Source organism: Bos javanicus, chromosome 2, assembly GCF_032452875.1.
Source record: "Bos javanicus breed banteng chromosome 2, ARS-OSU_banteng_1.0, whole genome shotgun sequence".
NCBI classification, from domain to species: domain Eukaryota; kingdom Metazoa; phylum Chordata; class Mammalia; order Artiodactyla; family Bovidae; genus Bos; species Bos javanicus.
This window is the reverse complement of record NC_083869.1, coordinates 125,741,514-125,760,510: the sequence shown is the minus strand read 5'-3', so window position 1 is coordinate 125,760,510 and position 18,997 is coordinate 125,741,514. Positions and strand designations below refer to the sequence as shown.

Here is an 18,997-nt window from a genome sequence, read left to right as displayed (position 1 = left end):
TGTGAGCAGAGGTACATAAGCAGAAAATAATGAGACATTTCTGAGGAATGAAGATGAGTACATTATTGCAAAAGCAGTAGGGAACACGGCTGGAAAGACAAGTATGGCCAGATGATAGAATCTTAAATATCAGGTTGAGTTTGTACTTTAGTCGCTAAGAGATAGGAGTCACACAAGAAGAGATACAGATTAAAGAATATTTAGGAAGATGCTAGGCATCTCACTTGGTATTATTGCCTGGAAAATTCCATGGACAGAGAAGCCTGGCAGGCTACAGTTCATGAGGTCACAAAGAGTGGGACAAGACTGATTGACTGAGCACACACACATACATCTCACTTGAGTAGAGAAGAACAGAATGGACCTGGGGGGCGGTGGGAGTGGGGACAGGCGCAATACAGAAAGTAGAAGCAACGGTCAAGGCAAAGCTAACAAGGAACCTGAACTGGTATAGTAGGGAAAAGAGGGAGGGACCTGAGAGTATCTTGGCATGAAAAGGGGAAGGTCAGGAAAGTCAACCAGCAACTAAGGCCTTACATCTCACTGAACTGGGGAAACAGTAGAGCCAATGTTTGGTATGTTGGCAGACCTATACTAGCTCTGAAATGTACTGAATAAACGACTGACTGAGTGAATAAGTAAATAAGGGGGTTTGGGGGGTGGGATGGGCAGAAGAACAGCTCAGCCTTCCTGTTTTAACTTAGGAGGAAGTCAAGGTGCTGAAGGAAAATGCTGCCCAGGTGTGCTAAGCAACATTGTCAGAAAAGCAGAGGTTCCATCGTTAAAACCTGTATAAAAAGTATAAAATCCATCCTGAAAAACTTTTACCATGTCTCCCTAGCAAGAAGGAAACAAGTTGTACCAATATGACCACTGGTTCCCAAAAGCAAACAATCCATGAAAAGCTGAAGGTGCAGAAGAGATGACCAAGTGGAAGAATTCAATAGGAATTCTGGGACTGGGGTTCAAAGGTGGAAATACAGATCTGGAAGTTTCCAAACAGAGGAGGTGATAGTCAAAGACATGAGAGAAGAGATGACCTCCTCACACAAAAGCATGAAGAGAAAGGTAAGGACACAGGACCACCTGGAGACCGACAAAGAAGAAAGATCAAGGAAAGCCAGAGAATCAGAACAATGCCCTGTTAAAAAGTTTAGAGAAGAGTTTCTAGAAGGAAGGCATGCTCAATCCTTGTTTTCTTCCTTGACCCACATATCTAATTCATCATCAAGCCTATCGGCTCTACCTCCAAAATACTTACTAAATACATCTACTTCTCTCATTTCTTCTTCCACCAACCTAGCTGACATCTCTACCACACCTGGACTTCTGCTATGCTATGCTATGCTATGCTAAGTCACTTCAGTTGTGTCCGACTCTGTGTGACCCCATAGACAGCAGCCCACCAGGCGACCCCGTCCCCGGGATTCTCCAGGCAAGAACACTCGAGTGGGTTGCCATTTCCTTCTCCAATGCATGAAAGTGAAAAGTGAAAGGGAAGTCACTCAGTCGTGTCCGACTCTTCGAGACCCCATGGACTGCAGCCTACCAGGCTCCTCTGTCCATGGGATTTTCCAGGCAAGAGTACTGGAGTGGGGTGCCAATGCCTTCTCCGGACTTCTGCTATTCACCTTAAATCAATCCCTGCCCCTCAAATAATTTTTTTTTTGTTGCAGCAATTGGATTAATCTTTTCTTTAAAAAAAAAATTATTTATTTAGTTGGCTGCGTTGGGTCTTCGTTGTGGCATACAGGATCTTCAGTCTTCATTGTGGCACACGGAATCTTTAGTCGCTGCATGCAAACTCTCAGGAGCAGCAAGTGGGATCTAGTTCCCTGGTCAGGGACTGAACCTGGCTCCCTGCATTGGGAGCTGGGGTGGTGTAGCCACTGGACCACCAAGGAAGTCCCTGGATTAATCTATAAAAAATGGAAATCATATCACATACCTACTCCCTCTTTAAAACACTAACTAAATGGATATTTAAAGACACTGGGGTGTGACAATGCTAATATAATCATGTTCCTGTGGGGGAAATACTTGCATTATATATATATATATATATATATATACACATATTATATATATGCTGAAATATTTACAAATGAAGTCTGCTTCAAAAATAATAAGGGCAAACAAGTCTGAACTTATTCTATGAGGCCAGTACTACTGTGCTATCAAAACCAGACAAAGGGACTTCCCTGGTGGTCCAGTGGCTAAGACTCCATGCCCCCAATGCAGGGGACCTGAGTTCAATCCCTGGTCAGGGAACTAAATCCCATATGCTGCAACTAAGGCCCAGTGCAGCCAAATAAATAAATTAATTAAAAAAAAAAAAAAACCCAAAGACTTCCCCCTAAAGTTAGGAACAAGGCTGCAATATCCATTCTTATCACTTCTGTTCAATACTGTGCTGGAGGTTCCAGCCAGGGCAATCAGGTAAGAAAAAGAAATAAAAGGCATGAGACTGGAAAGAAAGAAGTAAATTCTATTTGCAGATAACATGATCGTGTAATATAGAAAATGCTAAGAAATCCATCAAAACACTGTTAGAACCAAGGCAGCAGGATACAAGATCAATATACAAAAATCAATTTTAGGGACTCCCCTAGTGGTCCAGTGGTTAAAAGAATCCACCTTGCAATGCAAGGGACAAGGATTCAATCCCTGTCAGGGAACTAAGATCCCCCATGCCTCAGAGCAACTAAGCCCGTGAGCCACAATTAGAGTCCATGAACTGCAACAAAAGATTCCCCATGACTCAATGAAGAAATGATGTGCTGCAAGTAAGACCCACAACGCAGCAAAATAAATTTCTTTTTAAAAAATCAATTTTATTCCTATACACTAGCAATAAACAATCCAAAAATTAAACTAAGAAAATAATTTCATTTACAAATGCATCAAAATAAATTTAGGAATACTTAGGAATAAATTTAATAAAAGAAGTGTAAAACTTGTAAAGACTTCAAAATATAGAGAAAAATTTTAAAGGCCTAAATAAATGAAAAAACACCCTATATTAAAAGAGTGAAAGACTTAATATTGTTCCAACGGCAATACATCCTAAATTAATCTACAGATTCAATGAAATTCCTATTAAAATCCCAGCTGAATTTTTTTTTTTGGCAGAAATTGACAAGCTGAGCCCAAATTCATATGGAAGTGCAAGGGACTCAGAAAGTCAAAACAATATTAAAAAACAGAACAAAGCTGAAGGACTCATACTTTTATATTTCAAAATTTATAATAAAAGAGCTTCAGTAATCAAGACTGTGACACTGGTGTAAGAACAGACATTCAGGTCAGTGGATAAGAACTGAGAACTCCCCAAAACCTCTATGGTCAATTTATTTTTAGCAAGGATGCAAAAAAATTCAATGGGGAACAAATTGTCTTTTCAAAATATGGTGCTGGGACAATTGGATACTCATCTGAAAAGAATAAAGTTGAACCTCTACCTAACACCATAACAAAAAATTAACTCAAAATGGATCAAAGGCTTAACTATAAGATCTAAAAGTATAAAACTCTAAGGAGAAAATATGGGTGTAAATCTTCACAATCCTGGACTAGGCAATGGTTTCTTAGATAGGACACCCAGAAAAACAACCAACCAAAGGAAAAGTAGATAAACCGTACTTCATCAAAATTAAGAAACTTTTGTGTTTCAAAGGTCACAGCAAGAAAGTAAAAAGACAACACACAGAAATGAAAAGAAAATATTTACATATCATATCTGGTAAGGGGCTTGTATCCAGAACATATAAAAAACTATACAATACAATAATAAAAAGGATGAACAACCCAACTTAAGAATGTGTAAAACATTTAAACAGACATTCTCCAAAGAAGATACAGAAACAGCCAACAAATACATGAAGGCTGCTCAACATCACGCTAGTTAGTAGGGAAATGGAAAGCAAAACATTAGCTATGTGGGAGGTGGGTAAACTAGGCATTTGGGATTAGCTGATACAAACTACTACATAAAAAGCAGATAAACAAGAGGTCCTACTGTATAGCACAGGGACTACACTCAGGATCTTGTAACAAACTACAGTGGAAAAGAATTAGAAAAAGAACATATACATGTATAACTGAACCACTATGCTGTACGCCAAACACTGACACCACACTATAAATCAACTATACTTCAAAAACAAAACGAAAGCTATGAGGTATCATTTCACACTCACTAGGATGGCTATAAAAAACAGATGAGAAATATTGGTGAGGGTGTGCAAAAACTGGAATCAGACAGTGCTGGTGGAAAACAGACTGGCAGTTTCTGTGTTACCATATGACCCGGCGAACCCATTCATAGGTATGTACTCAAGAGAAATGAAAACATACATCCACTCCAAAAAATCTCTATATGTTATAGCACCATTATTCATGACAGCAAAAAAGTGGTAACAAACCAAATGTCCACTAACTGATGAATAAATAAAAGTGTTACATCCATACAATGGAGTAGTGATACAAGCCTACCACATGATGGACACTTGAAAGCATTATGCTAGGTGAGAGAAGCCAACCACAAAACACCATGTATTGTATGACTGAATTTATATGAAATGTCCAGAAAGGGCAAATCCACAGACACAAGAAGCAGATTAATGGTTGTCTAGGGCTGTGGGGAGGGGGAAATGGGGAGTGACTTCTTTTTATTTTTTTTACTTTACAATATTGGTTTTGCCATAGGGGAGTGACTTCTAATACGTATGGGGTTTCTTTCTGGTGTAATAAAAACACTCTGCATTTTGGAATTAAACAGTGGTGATGTCTGTATAACCTGTGAATAGACTAAAAAACACTGAATTGCATATTTTATTTTTGTTTTTAATATTTATTTATTTTTGGCTGGGTTGGGGTCTTAGTTGCAGCACATAGAGTTTCCTTGCAACATGCAGACATCTCTCTAGTTGAGTCACCCGCCTACAGGTAGCGCGGGCTTAGTTGTCCAATGGCATGTGGGATCTTAGTTCCCCGACCAGGGATTGAACCTTGGTCCCCTGCATCACAAGGCAGATTCTCAATCACCAGACCACTGGGGTCCCTGAACTGCATGTTTTAAATGGGTAAATTGTTTGGTATGTGAATTGTATCTCACTTTATATACATATTTATTTATTTATTTATGGCTGTGCTGGGTCTTCATTACTGCTCGGGCTTTTCTCTGGTTTCGGCGAGTGGGGGCTACTCTCTACTGGCGGTGCACAGGCTTCACATTGAGGTGGCCTCTCTTGTTGCAGACCATCGGCTCTAGAGCACAGGTTCAGCACTTGTGGTGCACAGGCTAAGCTGCTCTGAGGCATGTGGAATCTTCCCGGATCAGGGATCGAACCTGTGACTCCTGTATTCACAGGCGATTCTTTATCACTTAGCCACCAGGGAAGCCCTGCATCTCACTTTTAAAAATCAAAAAGAAATGTCCACATAAAAACTTGCACACAAATGTTCATAGCAGCTTAATTTGTAATAGCCCCAAACTAGAAACATCCAAATATCCATCAACAGGTGAATGGATAAACAAACTACTATATTCATGTAATGGATTATTACTTGACAACCAGTGAAACTTGCAACAACATGGATGAATCTCAAAATAATCATCCCAAATGAAAGACACCAGACCTCTGTCAATCAGCATGTACTGTATGATTCCATTTATATAAAATTTTAGATTTCCTGATGGCTCAGCAGGTAAAGAATCTGCCTGCAACTCAGGAGACAAGGAGACAAGAGTTAGATCCCTGGGTTGGGAAAATCCCCTGGAGGAGGAAATGGCAAACCTCTCCAGTTATTCTTGCCTGAAAAATCCCATGGACAGAGGAGCCTGGCAGACTATTGTCCAAAGGAATACAAAGAGCCGGACACAACTGAGCATGTACACTGGCTAGAAGATTCAACATAATTTATAGTGATAATGTATCAGTTGTTGCCTGTGGCTGGGAGTGTGAAGGTGAGCAACAGAGCAGAAGGGAGTGATTACAAAGAGGCAGGAGGAAAGATTTATGGGTGATGAAGATGTTCATTATCTTAATTATGGTAGTGTCTTTAATGGTATATACATATGTCAAAAATTACCAAATTTTACATTTCAATATGTGGTTTATGCCAATAACATCTCAAAAAAGCTGTTATAAAAATGAAAAAAAAAAAGGTCTGTTAATTCAAGTATTTAAACTGCTGCTGTCTATATAGGCTAGATAGTAATTTAAAACAAAAGTTACATGATTAATAGTTACTATGTGAGGTGATGTATCTGTTAATTGGCTTGATTGTGGTTAATCATTTCACAATGTATACACATACACCAAATTTTCATGTTGTATACCTTAATATAAGATTTTTGTTTGTCAAAATATCTTGATAAAGCTTAAAAAATAAAAATAAATAAAAGTTACATTAACTGTTGAAAAAAATAACATTAGGGGAAGAGACAGAGTATTAGAGGAAAAAATTAGCCATGAATTAGTAACTCTAGTCAGGAAATAGATACACAGGGGTTCATTATACCATTTTTTACTTTTATATATGCTTGAAATTTTGCATTAACAACTTTTTAAAGGGAATACCCTGGCAGTCCAGTGGTTTCACTGGACTTTCACTGCCAGGCACAGGTTCAATCCCTAGCTGGGGAACTAAGATCTCGCTCGCAAGCCACACAGTGGGGCCAAAAAGAAAGAAAAACAACAGTTTTTAAAAAAACTGTTCAAGCATCTGAATTAAAAAAATAAAATCTCATCAAGACTTCCCATTTTACTTAAAAATAAAACTTAGCAAGCCTACTAAGCTTTGAAATACCTTTGCCCTTCGTTCCTTCTCCTTCTACCTCGGAACTGTCTTTTCCTCACCTCTTCATTTGGTTCATTCATTTTCACTCTTCAGTTTTGGTTTGTCACCGTCTCACAGAAGCCTTTTCTGACCATCTCTGTGCTGTGCTTAGACACTCAGTCATGTCTGACTCTTTGTGACCCCAGGGACCATAGATTACCGGGCTCCTCTGTCCATGGGGATTCTCCACACAAGAATACTGGAGTGGGTTGCCATGCTTTCCTCCAGGGATTCTTCACAACCCAGGGATCGAACCCAGGTCTCCCACATTGCAGGCAGATTCTTTACCAACTGAGCCACCAGGGAAGCCCAACCATCTCTAAGTTCCTCCATTATTTCTGTTATAACACCTTATTTTATTCTCTTACTAACATATCACAATCTTTCAATATTTTATGAGTTTGTTTTTGTTGTTCAGTCACTAAGTTGTGTCCAATTCTTTGCGACCCCACGGACTATAGCACACCAGGCTTCCCTGTCCTTCACTATCTCCCAGAGTTTGCTCAAACTCCTGTCCATTGAGTCCATGGCATCATCCAACCATCGCATCCACTGTCACTCACTTCTCCTGCCTTCAATCTTTCCCAGCATCAGGGTCTTTTCCAGTAAGTCAGTTCTTCGCACCACGTGGCCACTGTACTGGAGTTTCAGCTTCAGCATCAGTCCTTCCAGTGAATGTTCAGGGCTGATCTCCTTTAGGGTTGCCTGGTTGGATCTCCCTGCCGTCCGAGGGACTCTCAAGTCTCCTCCACACCACAGTTCAAAGCACTGATTCTTCCTCACTCGGTCGCCTTTACGGTCCACCTCTGACATCTGTACACGACCACTGGGAAAACCAGAGCTTTGACTAGACAACCTTTGTTGGCAAAGTGATGTCTCTGCTTTTTAATATGCTGTCTATGTTTGTCATAACTTTTCTTATAAGGAGTAAGCGTCTTTTAATTCATGGCTTCAGTCACTGTCCTCAGTGATTTTGGAGCCCAAGAAAATAAAATCTGTCACTATTTCCACTTTTTCCCCATCTATTTGCCATGAAGTGATGGGACCTGAGCCATCATCTACTTTTTTGAATGGTGAGTTTCAAGTCAGCTTTTTCACTCTCCTCTTTCACCCTCAACAAAACACTCTTTAGTTCCTCTTCACTCTCTGCCATTAGAGTGATATCATCTGCATATCTGAAGTTGCTGATATTTCTCCAGGCTATCTTGATTTATTTGTCTATGTGATTAATTTAATCTTGATTTATGTGTTTACTTATTGCCTACCCGAGCCTCCTTAAACTGCATGAGAGCAGCGACCTTGCCTCTTACAATCACTGAGCTGTGTTCTTCATGCCTGGCACATAACAGATATTCAATAATTTTTTGTTGAATGTTAAACTAGTAACCCAATACTGGGTATTATTGTTGAACATTTAATACATTAAGGTCCTACAGAGAACCTATTGTTTGCAAAGCTTCAGGTAACACATATGCATGTCTGAAGTGAAAGGATACATGATGTAACATGAATAGAATGAAAATTTTTTTAAATTCCTCCAAAGGCTAGTGAAAACAGTAAATAAATACTATTTAAGACTTATTTTTTTTCTCTGGAGAATTCATTTAGAAACAGAAATAAAGAGTGTTCTGATATAGTAATTACCTTCTTCTCAAGGCAGACCTATAAACAAGGGGATCCCCCAGTGATTAATGCTGAAACCTATCAGAAATAACATTTTTAGAAATTATCTAGAAAAAAAACTGTCTAGTGAATCTTCTCAGCTTGCATACGACTCTAAAGTAGTAGCTAGAAGTACGATGATACAAAGTCGTGTGTTAAGAAAGGTGGAAAATAGCATCCATGTAGACAAAAATAAGGTCATGCCTGGATTTATGCTGAATACAGCTACAAAAAGGCAACAAAATGCTGGTCATTATTACGAAAGCTTTGGAAACAGGGAACACATCATCCTGCCCTTGTACCAAGCAAAGTGTATCTGTATTAGAATAGAATGTGCAGTTGTGGTCAACATAACACAAAAAGGTAAAATAGAGAAGGCCTAAAAAGATACCCAAAAAGGCCAAAGGACAGAGGAGCTTATGTAAGTATATATATATATTTTTTAATATAGATATATAAAGGACACATTAGTATGAAACGAAGAGGGTGTGAAATGGTAGACTACATCAAATCTTAAAAGTTACAATCCAGTTAGAAGTGTAAATAAACAAACAAAAATAAAGTATATATTTTTTTAATTTTAAGCCCAGGTTTTAGAATAAGACAGACAGAAGTTTTATGTCAAAAAAGGGAAGGGAAGGGGGAAAGGGAAGAAGGGGAAAAAAATGAAGGCAGGAAGGAATTGAGCTTTAATCCCAGTAGGCTTAGCTGTGTGACAGTGGGCATGATACTTAACTTTGAGCCTCGATTTTCTCATCTTTAAATATCTAATTTGAAGGGCTGCCATGAGGATGGAGATATGCACACTACCTAGTATATAGTCTACATTTACTACTTTTATTAGGACTAATAAAAAGTAATAGTTTACTACCCAATCCAATATATAAAGTAATAAAACTCATTACTCAGATGATGAGTACAGAATGTAAGGGAAAAAACAATCAAAGATAGTCTGGAAAAATTCATAGGCAGCTTTTCCATAAGAACCTTCTTCCTAAGAAAAATTACAAACTTTAGAACAGAGCCTTAAACTTTGAGGCTGACACTTTCACCCCTTTACCATTAGCAGCAGAATTCTGGACGAGATGATATATCCAACCAAATACGCCATTCATTGTCTTAATTTAACTAGACAGGTCCCTCTCTTACAGATGAGAAAACTGAACCTAAGAGAGTCAATGCCCAAGGCTACACACAAAGCTAATACATGGAGGAGCCTACATTTGAAACCAGATGGGCTGACTCTGGAATCTATACTCATAACCACAACTAACTGCCTCCTACTCTGCAAGAAATGTTGGATGCTGGGTATGCAAGAATGAGATGAGTGATTAAGGAGTATACAGTAAGTATTCAAAAAGGCTGCTTGATGAGTCCAGCCCAGCCAAGGTCACCACCAGTTAGATACTCAGATTTAGGGTGACCACAAGCACAAACACTGAAATAATAACTGATTAATGAGGATGTAACAAACCTAATAAAAGATGGGAAGCCTAAAAATCCCTAAACTGTGGTCTCAGATATGGTAAACAAACTGCAGAAAAAGAGGAAAATATATCAAAATGCTAACTAGTGGGATTATGTGAAAGTGAAAGTCGCTCAGTGTGTCCAACTCCTGTTGACCCTGTGGACTATACAGTCCATGAGCGGGTAGCCTTTCCCTTCTCCATGGGATCTTCCCAACCCAGGGATGGAACCTAGGTCTCCCACATTGCACGCAGATTCTTTACCATATGAGCCACAGGGAAGCCCAAGAATAACCCAGGAATCAAACTGGGATCTCCTGCACTGCAGGAGGATTCTTTACCAACTGAGCTATCAGGGAAGCCCAATGGGATTACGGGTAACTCATTCTCTGTTTCATATTTTTTTAATTTGGCTTTAAAAACAAAAAAGAGCTCATATTATTTTCATAACTGGAAAAATGAAGAAATAAAAATAAATCTGAGGAAACTTTCACTCTTTACTCACTTCTAATTCTATAATTTGTTGCAATGAGCATGTATTACTTTTGTAATTCCAAAGACATTTTAAAAACAAATAAATCTAATATATTAGAAAAATGAAGTAAATTACATGCAAATACCAAAGCCAAAAAAATGGATATAAGAATTAGCAAATAAGGAGTTACAGTTTGTTGGAAAGAACTCTATACATACACCACAAGACTTAAGATTCACACTGAAAAAATGAAAAAAAAAAAAAAGATTCACACTGATATACACACTAACACGGACATCAAAAACTATTTTGAACAGTAGAATTCAGACACAAGAGTACATACTGCATGAGCCAAGAACAGGAAAAATTAATATGCAAGGATAGAAATCACAACAGTGGTTGCCTATAAGACAGCAGGGAACTGAGGAGGGTTATGGAGACATTCTATCTCTTGACTGGGTGTTAGCCATCCACGTATTTACATGTGTCAAAACTCATCTATCAATAATTACATACTTGTATTTCTATGTATTCCACTATATGTAAATTTTACCTTTAAAGAAATCTCATTTTTAAAAAAAAGACAGGGTTCAATCTCAAAAGACAGGGTTCAATCTCAAATCTGTTATTTATTAGTTGAATGACTTTAAGGAGGTTACTTAACCTCTCTGAGGCTGCTTATCTGTATGTATGCTCAGTCACATCTGACTCTCTGCTACCCCAAGGGCTGTAGCCCACCAGGCTCGTTTGTCCATGGGATTTTCCTGTCAAGAATACTGGAACGGTTTGCCATTTCCTCCTCCAGGGGATCTTTCTGACCCAGGAATCGAACCCCCGTCTCCTGTGTCTCCTGAATTGGCAGGCGGATTCTTTACCACTGAGCCATGGGGAAGCCCATTTATGGGTATAAAATGTAGCTAACATAATTTATCTCAATGCTGGGAACTGACTGTAACATGTATCAAAGTCAGAGACTGTGCTTTGCAAACTATCACCCTATGAATGTTCAAAGAACTTTAAAGGTAAAATGGGGGCAAAGTGGATCTTATATTTCTCATAATACCACAAATGGCTTTGTTATCAGGAACCCTATTCTTTAAAGACTATCAGTATTCTACAAAGGGAAATTTACTTATAGTTCTCCATTGTGAAGGGAAAGGAACATCATGGACATGATCTAAGACCTCCTTCTACACAGTTAAAAACAATTACTCAAGATACGACTTGAGAGAAAGCTTGCTAGACTGAGTACTTGCCAGAACAATGGCATAATCACAGGAGGAAAAGGTCTCAATTCTAAATATGTGAGAGTAAAAGAGTTGCTCACTACTTTACTATGTCAATTACAAAGTTTAAATGTCTCTGTAAGTCATATCATAAGTGTGTGTAAATGTGTATCTGTGCACATACATACACATATTTACTCAAATTGGAACAGAGTTAAACCACTGCTTCTTCCAAAAAGGGCTTCTACATTCTAAAAATAAGAAACTTAATTCTGTTCAACTAGAATTCAGAATTCATCTTATAACTGAGAGTATGTCTCAGGCTTTCCCATATTTACCCAAAAAGAAAAGCAGCTTGAAAAATAATATCATAGGCAAAGTCTAATAGCCTCTCCCATCAATCTCAAACTGTTTGTCTTTATTAGTGTATAGAAATCATGAAGACAACCAAATTTTTCTGCGAATTCTATATCTGAATGTTATTTCTTCTGTAAGCATTCAACAATTCTTGTTTCTATTCTTCTCTTTTCTAATTCAATTCTGTTTGGTTTCTAAGTTAAGAAGTGTGTTTCATTTGCATAAATGGTAACTATTCTGAGATACCATTCATAACTATACATTTGAATTCTCTAGAGTACTATTCATAACTTTAAATGGAACAGGGGAAAAAAAACCCTCATTCAACTTCACTTTAATGGTGACTAAGACATGAATGGTTATGCTATCCTGTAGAGGGCTGGCCAAAGGACTCAAGTCCCCAGTGCTACTGCTAACTTGTCATCATTTTATGAGCGTCCAAAGGAACCAAGAGGATCACTGCCTTGACCAATCCACCTACCACAAAAAAATACTGAGCTCAGAAAAACATGCTCATTAGCTAAACATGTTTTTTAGAGTTATGAAGTATCTATGTAGAAACATTAAAAGAGGTATCTTAGCCAAGAAGCTCAAAAATTAGCTGAGAAGAATCCTGACAAGTCCTGGCAAGTTCTCTATAAGACCAATGCTGGTTATTCTCTAAGTGTTAAAACAGCTTTTCTGAGAAAAGCTGAGTCTTTTATTCAAAGTAGTAATATTCTGGTAGTTCTTTACCTAATCAGTGACAGAAACTGAATTCACAAAATCTGCATAAATAATTCAACTGTACTGCTCTAATAAATTTAAACCAAATAAAATAAAATTTGAGCAGAATAAAAATGATGGTGCTATTTTAAGTTTGTCACCTCCTGATTTCCCTCATTTTTCTTTCTTATCCAAAAGTCAGAGACAAGAGACTATATAACCAGAAAAGAGGAATGGAAGGACAGTGCATATGTGAGGACACCTACATTCATTTCCGCTGTATGACCCTATCCTTGACAGAGTTTTCAACAGAGGGCAATTTTCCCCCCAAAAGACATTTGACAATATCTGGAAACACTTCTGGTTGGCACAGCTGAGAAGGGACAGAGGTGTAGTTACCATTAATAGGTAGTGGGTAAAGACCAGGGATACCGCTAAAGATACTACAATTCCCACGACAGTCTACCACTATACAGCATATTATTCAACCCAAAATGTCAATAGCACTAAGGATGAGAAACCTGAACCCAAGGCTCAATAAAGACCTACCTCTCAATAAATGTTTGTTGGAATGAACTGAAAAGGAAAGACCATAAATTGGAAAAAGAGAAGCCTACAAGAATGAAACAGAAGACAGAGGCCTAAATTAAACATTACTAGCATCTATCACGGAGAAGGCAATGGCACCCCACTCCAGTACTCTTGCCTGGAAAATCCCATGGATGGGGTCGCTGAGGGTCCGACGCAACTGAGCGACTTCACTTCACTTTTCACTTTCACGCGTTGGAGAAGGAAATGGTAACCCACTCCAGTGTTCTTGCCTGGAGAATCCCAGGGACAGGGGAGCCTTGTGGGCTGCCGTCTATGGGGTCGCACAGAGTCGGACACGACTGAAGCGACTTAGCAGCAGCAGCAGCAGCAGCATCTATCAAGCCTTTATTGAGACTTCCTGGAGGTCCAGTGGTTAAGACGCTTCACTTCCACCACAGGTGATGTGGATTAGATCCCTGGTGGGGGAACCAAGATCCGACATTACACGTCGCATGGCAAAAAAAAAAAGGCTTTACTGTGTGTTTCACAATCGGTCATACAGAAATGAACAACAGAGCCCAGCCCATAAGAAGCTCATCGCCAGGTAAAGGAAAGAGTTTTATAATTTGTCTGTTATCTGATTTGACAATATCCGATAAATGCTTTAATGAAGGAGAAGACAAACAAGGGAGTCACTCAACTTTTCCTAGGAATGATTCACATCTTAGAAGACATCTTAGCTCAGTTCTGAAGGATGAGTAGGAAGCATCTTACTTCACAGCTTACAATGCCTCTTTCTAGACAAAAAGCCATTCAAAAAAAACTGTGGAATACCAATTATGTTCCACGCATTCTGTTATGTTTTGGAGACACAAATTACAACTTTCCACTTTTTCCCTTGGCATTGCCGGTACCCAGCAGCCCACCTCCACAACCCAAATCCCAACAATTCTTTCATTTAGCAATTGTCACCAACCTATCACAGTAGTCAGTAAGGCCACTACCTACAGATTTAGTAGAACTTCCAGTTGCCTGTCGACAAGACTGTATCTAATCTTGCCTAGATCACAAAATCAGGATGACGATGCTGGCAGAGTAACCTGCAATGAACTGACTATGCGTCCAGATCTGCCAACTGTTGGATGTGTGCTGGTATCTTGGAAAGCTATTTAACTTTATGAAAAAATCCTCTTCCACCCTACCCAATTCATGCCAGAACCAACATGGAGTTGCTCAGTCGTGTCCGACTCTTTGTGACTCCATGGACTGTAGCCTACCAGGCTCTTCCGTCCATGGGATTTTCCAGGCAATAGCACTGGAGTGGGCTGCCATTTCCTTCTCCAGGGGATCTTCCCGACTCAGGTATCGAACCCAGGTCTCCCACATTGTAGACAGACACTTTACTGTCTGAGCCACCAGGGAAGTCCAATATCAAATTAATCAACATGTATTTACTGAACACCTTCCAGGTGCTTACCTCAATGGTTGTCAACCCTGGTTGTTTACTGACATCAGAATTCTCAGATATAATTTCCTTTTTGATGGTAAATTCTGATGCAACAAAAGTGTGATGCCTTGGCCTTTAGGCTTTACAGAATATACAAGAAGTGTAATACACAGTGCTTGTCTTGAAGAGCTTAACCACAGTCATAACAGAGTAAATTGTAATAGTATGTTTGTTCACTAATTTGTAACCCTTTTGCAATATTATCAATCCTTACCAAACAGAAGAAACTGAGGTAGTCTGGATAAGAACTACTTCTATTCCCTAGTCCAATCAAACACCAACTACACCTAATACACAGTTACACTGATACACTGTTCCACACCCTTTCTATCTCCCAGACAGTCAAAGTGCCACTCTCAGAAACTATGAAGACACTCCAATTAGGAGAATGAATTGAGGCCCTCACATCAGGTGGCAGTTGTCCTGAAGCCCAGAATCTCTCAAATTCATGCTGTCGAAGGCCTTCTTTTAAATAGGAAAAATAATTATTTAACCTCTAACAATACCAGTCTACCTCACTCCTAGTTGAATTGTTCAAGAATAGTAAAGAGCAGACTGAATTTTTGTAAATGCGCTCCTAGAGGTCCTTGGCCGTTTAAAGAAATCACCCAAATTCATAAGGCTGGTAAACTTCAGTTTTTCACATGGTAAATAATTGAAATTTTTAAAAAAGTAAAAATATAAATCAAAACTATCTAAATCCAATATATTTTAGTAAACTCCTTGATGTACAAATTGAAGAAGCTTGAAAAGTTAAAAACGTAAAAATTTTGATCTAAATCTCATCCAGCAGCAATAACCTCATACTAAAGACCACCTTGAAACTTTAAATTCTGCAAACATGATTCTACAGATCCTCACCTGATTAGTCTTTCTCTGAATTATATGGGAAAAGATACAATTCTCTTAATTGCTACATAAAAATTGATGATCACAAGACCTATAAATTACTTTTTAAAAAAAGAGGGCAGGAAAAAAAACTAGAGGGCAGGGATGTCATTCAAACATCTAAGATAGAGACCAATAATGGTATTAAAAGGTAAAATTTTGTACTTGAGGAAAAATGCATATTGATGTATATTAAAATAAGAATATCATATGAAAGAAAAAAGTGTCTTCTATGTAATACTGTTTTTAGGACCTATGACTTTAAAATTTGCTTGGTTGACAATATTTGTCCTTGTAATTGTTCATCATATAAATTATATCCATAAAATTCCACAATTCCTTATTTCCAAAATCCAAAAGGCTATAAAAAACAAGTTTTCATTATTCATTTGGTGGCAAATCCTGACATGAAATGACTATAAATGAAATGACATGAGGCTATTCATAACATTTATTTATCCCAGTTGGTGTGAACATTCTGACATTTTACTGCAGAAATAGAATTGTGTTCGATTACAAGGTGCTGCCCCACACCTCTCAGGGATGTTACATAACTTACAATATATGTACATTTCTTTTCCAAAATTCTAAATTCAGAAGCACAACTAGTCCCAAGAACCTCCCCCCGCCCACAGTACTGCAGACTGATAAACTATATATAATTAAGACTAAATCTTTTACAGAAAATATAACTGATATTAAGAGTAAATGCAAATCTTTACATGCAATAGATAATAAATTTAATGTCTTAACTATTCACACCTATACAATCCTGCAAAATAAAGCATTATAAAGACTTAACAAATGTCAAAAAACACACCATTTTTTGTTTTTCAATTGATGGGGACATTTGCATCATCCAATATCTAGATCAAGTCCTCTCAGGCTGAAATCCACTAATTTAAATGACAGTTTTAAAAAAAGAATCCCAAAGATGACAATTGGTAATTATGTTGAGAAAAACAATTATTCACTGACAAATAACATATTCAGTTCTGACTTTTTAAAAATTATCTCAGAAGGTTTAAGATTTAAAATTCTTTCATTCTAGAACATAATCTCTGAACGTAGAACATATTACAAGTGACTTTTTCTGTGAAAGCAGAGCCTTGGACAGGGGACAACAACAGGAACAGTCCTTAAAAACATTTCAATGGGAAGAAGAGTTTCACAGTTCTTTCCTTGCTTCCTCCTTCAGTTGCAGCTTTTCTGGTTTTAGAATTTCAAACAAAGAAATACATATTGGCTCCAATGCTAAGAAACGCCCTCCTTCTCAGCAACTTCCTCTTCCAATTTTCTTCCCTACGGTTGACATATGAGAACAATGCACACTGCCGAACTACCATTTTGATTAACCAAAAGCTCTGAGACTTGGAAAAATTAAGGGTTGCAATTTATTTGTAGTACCCACTCTAGGTCCACAATCTTCACTAATCTAGAAGTCAAATAACAGGAAGCAAAAAGAAAGGAGTATTTCACTTAATCAAAAAGCGGGCTGTTGAAACTTTCACCCCAAGAATCCAAAGAAATTTGCACTAACAAATGGGAAATTCCTTCCATCCCAAGAAAGCTTGGCCTTCTTAGGGAAGAGAAAAAGTTACTAGGCTGGCACCATTCCAAACCAAGAGTCAAGTCTATGCACCAATAGTTAGTGAACTTCTACTGGCCATGCAATCAGGATTCAAACTGAGTTCTCTTGAGATCCTGACACACTTCCGAGTGACTTTTACAATTCGGTAACGGTCCTTTCCAACTCACAAACGGAACAAAGGGGATGCACTTATGATTAACCAACCAGAGATTAAGACCCAGCCTGTCTCCTTGTCAGAAGTCAATTCAAGTGTCTGGGACCCAACCCCTCCCCCATCCATGACAAAGCAAACTTCCTTTAAGTAGACAGTCAATTGCCCCTAGACCAGTGATTCTCAAAGGAAACACCCTAATGTTGGTAAGCTCTGAACCTTACTGTGTGACCTTGGGCAAGTTACTTAAGTCCTCTGAAACTTAGTTTACCTATAAATTCTCAAGTGTGGCTGTAAAAATTAAACAAGAACCTGTTTGACATACAGTAGGAGCACCATAAATGTTCCTTCTAAACCACCCAAAAGAAAAGCGAGTTCTTTGGGGCCTAAATTTCAATCACAGCCCCAAGAGGCTCCAAGGATCCCTTCCTCTTCTCCGATTCTATGAAGAACTGTACAAAACTTCCCCATCTCAGAGACTCTAGGGTCCTGGAAGACCAAGACAACCAGACCCCATACCATTATAGTTTGGGGTCCATCCAGAGTCTTCCTCGATGGGCCCCTTTAGCCAACTTTCCTTATTACTTTGCAGACCATCCTGGACACACACCTACACTCACGTACACACACAGTCCTCTCCGCCACTCTGCAACTGAGGCCAGAAGTCTCAAAGAGCGCTTTAATGCCTTCATGGCCGAGAAATGGAAACTGAGGCTCCGCCGAGAGAAGATCTCTGACAACGTCTGCCCGCAAAGCCTTCGTTTTACAACTGGGTAAAACGAGGCCCAGAAAGGGAAGTGACTTGCCCAAGGTCACACAGGGAGTTGAAAGCACAGATAAATCAGGTTGGGGTACTTTCGCAGCCTCGCGGGCCCTTCCAAGCCTCCGAGGGGATCTCCGGGATACCTCCTCTCTGGGGAGGGGAGTGTACTGTGAGACATCACCCCGCGCTGACCGCTCACCGGCTCTCAGTCGGTATGTGGCTGGAGGCGCGGCACCCACTCCTCCGGAACCCTGAGCGGCTCGGGAGAGGCGACCCGACCGGGCCCGGCGCCTCACGGCTGGGCCCGCCCGCGGGGACTTGTTGCTCACCTGGTCTCGCGCGGTCTCCCTTAGCGTCAGAAGGGCTGGCCAGCCGCCCTTCTCCGCACAGGGTCTGCTCTCTCCGGCCACCTCTCGGGTTGCCACACAGCCGGAGCCCCCCCCCCGCCTCAGCGCGATACGCCCCCAGCCGCGCTCGCCCGGCCCGCGTCCGCCATTACGCGATTCCCCGCCCTGGGACGCAGCCACACCCCGCCAACAGCCCTGATTGGCTCTCTGCCCCACCCGCCTGGGACTTCCGGGCTTTCCATTGGCCTGAGTGCAATGTCAGTTAAAAGCTACGCAAACGACGTACTCAAGGGTACTGTCCCGGGAGCTCCACCCGAGCTACTTCCGCAATCGGAGTAAACAGCAAGGGGCAAACCAAGTGAAGTGGGGGTGGCTTTGAAACTAAACCAACTCTTATATTCAAAGTAGGAAAATCCCACCTAAAAACTCGTACAAAGTGTATCTAGAGGCGAATTCTTCTTGTTACAGTTCAAATAACCAGGATC

The 18,997-nt window shown here is 39.5% G+C and overlaps 1 protein-coding gene across 1 annotated transcript in view; it reads right to left on the bottom strand.

Moving 5' to 3' along the window:
• WASF2 (WASP family member 2) overlaps positions 1-18,668 on the bottom strand; it is a 70,486-nt gene extending 51,818 nt beyond the window's left edge. The window contains exon 1 of the mRNA XM_061391642.1: positions 18,495-18,668. The gene's annotated coding sequence lies outside the window, so the exon portion shown is untranslated. The remainder of the gene's footprint in view (positions 1-18,494) is intronic.
• Between the last annotated feature and the right edge of the window lie 329 nt (positions 18,669-18,997).